Consider the following 5,247-nt stretch of genomic DNA (forward strand, 5'->3'; position numbering starts at 1 on the left):
GTCACTCCCAACAAGGTGCTTCTTGTATTTGTTTCACTGAGAATATAAGGTTAGAAATACGTTTAAGGTTAGACTTAGTTTTACTGGGGTTAAGTTTAGGAATAAGGCTATAAGCAACCATAAGCAGTTTACTTATAGGTTACGTTTAGGAATACCATTCTGAACAGTTCCATCGGCAGTACACCCTGGGTGACTGTTAATGTGATTTCCAGTATTCATCTCGAGAACTGTCCGACCGATCGACTTCAAACTCGTTGCGCACAACGATCACGACGACCTGAGGGAGTGCCATGCCCGGCAGCGCAAATACAATCGTCAATCTGTAGGAATGAAGCATTTACCAAAATAAAAGTTTGATGCAAAAGAAATGGGTTGCATTTTGGTTTGGTGGTGTATGTGTGTTACTCATGGTGTGTAATAATGACCTTAACTACACAACATCAACAACTTACTGAAAACTACATGCAACAGAAAAAGGATCTGGTGTAGCTTTATATATATTATATGTATTATTCACTTTGTTTAGTTTATGGTTTCTGTAGGTCATTTGCTTTGCTATTCCTAATTCCCTTTCTCCTTGTGTTTCAGAGGATTGGGGAGGATGATGATGATCAATCAGCCAAGGGTCGGCACCTGGGCCCGGTGCCGACGCCCTATATAAGCCTGCCTCCCCAGTCCTTTCCTCAGTTCTGTTGTTTTCAATTCTCCTTTGCTCCTCTCCCACCATGCACCTTTTTCAGCATTTGGGTTAATACATACAACATGCACACACATACATTTCACTCATGCATACACGCACTACACTACTGACTACTGATTTTCACACCTCATCTGTTTGCTCCTGATTTGACCATTTAATTCCTTATTTTGATTACTTAATACATTTATATTTCATTTGAGTACTGTATTTGTGTTGTGTATCTGGCACCCCTAGGCCAGGTATGTAACACTAAAGTTTACCCCTAGGCCAGGTATGTAACACTAAAGTTTACCCCTAGGCCAGGTATGTAACACTAAAGTTTTCAAATGAATGCAGTGGAGTGGAGTAAAAGTACAATATTTGGATCTGAGATGTAAATGATATAAGTAAAAGTATTGGAGATAGGAAATGCTCAAGTAGTACAAATAGGCATACCTCAACATTTTACTTAAGCACAGTATAGTAAGGTTACTTAGTTACTTTCCACCACTGGTGTGTTTTCACCTTTTGATCCAGTTTCTATTAGTACTGGCTTTCTAGCTAGTATTCATAAACTTCAAGTAGCGTATAATGATGCCATGATAATTTTACTCAATCTGAGTGAAATGTTTGTGGCTGCAAGAGTCAATAGTTTTCAAGCTGTTCTCTGGAACTTAATGCATAGATTCATGTGTCGCTTGGATGAGTCTGTGAATAGCATCATCGTCAGTTTAAATCACCCTGTCAAAAGTTGCACTAGATACTCCTCTAGCCTTAGAAGACATTGGCTTAAAAGCCTTTATAACTGTCACAAATGCTTGTCTAACATGTATATGTGTTTTGTATGTTTTTCTATGGACCCTGAGTTGCAATACAGGCATTCATTCATCTACTGAACTGGGCTGGCATGTTCCTCTTCAGACAGAAGGCAAGGCAGCTGCTCTGGTTCTGTACTAGTTTCATATTGTATCATTCACTGCTTCTCAAACTTTTTCAAGGTAACGACTCCCAAATTAATTATTAATTTTTGGCTGCGTGCCTTACTCCCATCTGAAAACATTTTGTGCCAGGGACCCCCACAGACACAACATTTTTGTCACGGTTAAAATTAGACGAAAATGGAAACCACAGTTAAAAGTATGAAAAGTATGTACAGTATATATTCAAGATTTTAGAAAATAGCAGATCTACAGTACAAGCTCACAAGCTGGTTGATCTGCAATTTTCAAATTACCAACGTATATAGGGTTAAAGTGGTTAAACGTATTTTGCTTGGGACCCCCTAGAACCCCCCCAAGGACCCCTTTTTGGCAGCAAATGTTGTTTTTAGTCATAGTCTCTTGAATAGTTTCTTTTAGTTTTAGTCACATTTTAGTCACCTGGAATGTCTTAGTGTTAGTCTAGTTTTAGTTGACTAAATATCATAAGATTTTAGTCGACTAAATCTACAGTTGATTTAGTCGAACAAAATGTATTTCGGCGGGCCTTGATGCCGTCGTAATGGCTGTTTTTTTCACTTGCTGAAAATAGCCGATCTACAAGCCCACAATGTGTCGCAGTGTGATGCGTTGTGAACTTGTATCTCTTGTCCACTAGTCCCTTTCTAACATTTTAGTCTAGTTTTTATTTGTTGACGAAATTGTCAGTATAGTCTTAGTTTTAGTCATCATATCTTAGTTTTCATTTAGTTTCCATTTAGTTTTCGTCAGTGAAAAAAGGTAGTCGACGAACATATTTCGTCATAGTTTTAGTCGACGAAATCAACACTGCATGGTTTGAATCCACCGGGTTGCATCCGGCTTGGCTGAGCGACTACATACGCTGCTCGTACTGTACCATGGTAGGGCGAGGGTGATGGGTGTACTTCCTGTACTATAGCATACTGTAAGTGTACTTCCTGTACTAGCATACTGTACCATGGTAGGGCGGGGGTGATGGGTGTACTTCCTGTACTAGCATACTGTACCATGGTAGGGCGAGGGTGATGCGTGTACTTCCTGTACTATAGCATACTGTACCATGGTAGGGCGAGGGTGATGCGTGTACTTCCTGTACTAACATACTGTACCATGGTAGGGCGAGGGTGATGGGTGTACTTCCTGTACTAGCATACTGTACCATGGTAGGGCGGGGGTGATGGGTGTACTTCCTGTACTAGCATACTGTGCCATGGTAGGGCGAGGGTGATGGGTGAACTTCCTGTACTAGCATACTGTAGGCTACCATGGTAGGGCGAGGGTGATGCGTGTACTTCCTGTACTAGCATACTGTACGAAAAAAAAGACTTGTGTGTGTGTGTGTGTGTGTGTGCACATCTGTCTGTTAAATCCAGCCTCATCACAGTCCCTCAGAGGGCAGACAGATCAAATGGATTCATTTCATATTCTTTCCCTTTCTTCCATTTTTCTACAATTGAGAACATTTTATCCTCCCATGGATAGAATTGCAAGAGCGCATAGACTCACACACGCACACACGCGCACAGCGCACATGCACACAACTTGATATATAAGCTTGTCACAGCTCTGATAAATGACAGCGTTGAACTGCTACTGCTGGATATGACGTATACGATTAGCACTGTGTGCGTGTGTGTGTGTGTGTGTGTGTGTGTGTGTGTGTGTGTGTGTGTGTGTGTGTGTGTGTGTGTGTGTGTGTGTGTGTGAGAGAGAGAGAGAGAGAGAGAGAGAGAGAGAGAGAAGCAGAGGGAGAGATGGAGAGTGGAAAATTCCATTGTTTACAGATAACCAGGACAGATCAGACATGGGTCCAACATTCTATCTGTCTCAGTAATTTAGCAGCATAATCAGGACCATACATTGGTGTGGTGTTGAGCACAGATGACATGTGACTTGTGACAGAGATGACAGTGACAAAGAAATGCATCCTAATTAAAACTCCCAACCATGGACGTATATAATTCCAACCATGGACGTATATAATTCCAACCATGGACGTATATATAGTTCCAACCATGGACGTATATATAGTTCCAACCATGGACGTATATAATTCCAACCATGGACGTATATAATTCCAACCATGGACGTATATAATTCCAACCATGGACGTATATATAATTCCAACCATGGACGTATATATAGTTCCAACCATGGACGTATATATAGGCATTAGGCAAAGCAAGCCCAGGCAAGGTTACTGTACTTGTATAACACATTTCAACAACGCAATGCAATTGGCTTTACACAAATAATCAAGCAAATAAGGAAACAAAAATGCCATTAGGATACAATTAAAACTAAATTATATATATATATATAGTTGTGAAAATAACAAATAAAACTGCAGAAGAGAAAGAAAGAGATGTGTAGTGCATACAGTAACAACTAGAACTGCACTCTGTCGAGTGCATACTTGCTTGTTGCACACTAGTAGGCCATAAATGGCCAACTAGTACGTATATATGTATATGTCATTTGTAAGTTGATTAGCGGTATACTGTGGTTACTTTGCGCCGTACGCAGTCCCAGCCAACCCGCCACTATTGATGCGTATGCACCGTCGCAGCAAATTGTGCCTGATACGGCAGTGGTGCCAGATTACATACATGTATACACAGGAGTATTACCTTTAATCCTCCCAACACTAAAACATATCGTCATTACATCACCATCGAAAACCAATTACACTCTGGCATTGGGTCCTTTAATCCACATATTTCGTACGTCATCATTGAGAGCTAGTTATACATATACTATCATTTGTAAGTTGATTAGCGGGATACTGTGGTTACTTTGCGCCGTACGCAGTCCCAGCCAACCCGCCACTTTTGATGCGTATGCACCGTCGCAGCAAATTGTGCCTGATACGGCAGTGGTGCCAGATTACATACATGTATACACAGGAGCATTACCGTTAATCCTCCCAACACTAAAACATATCGTCATTACGTCACCATCGAAAACCAATTACACTTGGGTCCTTTAATCCACATATTTCTTACGTCATCATTAAGAGCTAGGTATACATACACACCTATAATCTGGTCCCAGCAAATCAGGCACAATTTGCTGGGACGGTACATACGCATCAAAAGTGGCGGGTTGGCTGGGACGGTGCATACGAGCCGGGCGAAACTATTACTTGCGCGCTCTGCTTGCGCAAGTAACTATAGGACGATAGAACGAAAGAAGGAACGTTTGACGCTGAGTATACTATACACGACACGCCATTGATGCACCTGCAGGGAGACCGTTGGGTGGAATGCATTGCACTCAATGAGAGCCAGCTGAACCGGCTCATGAACAATTGTATGATTGCTTGCGACATTTGTCAGATTATCAGTTCAGAAGACATATCACAGGTTGTTTTCTGATAACTTTTTTTTCAGTGTGCTCACTGATGGATAATTTGTAAATAATTATTGTAGTTTGTTGTTTGTGGGATGGAAGTTTACATGTTCCCAATGACTTATTCTTCATATGCCCTGTGCCCTGCAATAACTATGAATCATTACATAATGCCCTATGCCTCTGTATCATCAGCAAAAATAACTAGATTAATCCTCGGGTTAATGGTTTCCGACACAGCTCTATGCACAGCAGCCA

Source organism: Protomyctophum bolini (assembly GCF_963924005.1).
Source record: "Protomyctophum bolini genome assembly, chromosome: 2".
In the NCBI taxonomy this organism is placed as follows: domain Eukaryota; kingdom Metazoa; phylum Chordata; class Actinopteri; order Myctophiformes; family Myctophidae; genus Protomyctophum; species Protomyctophum bolini.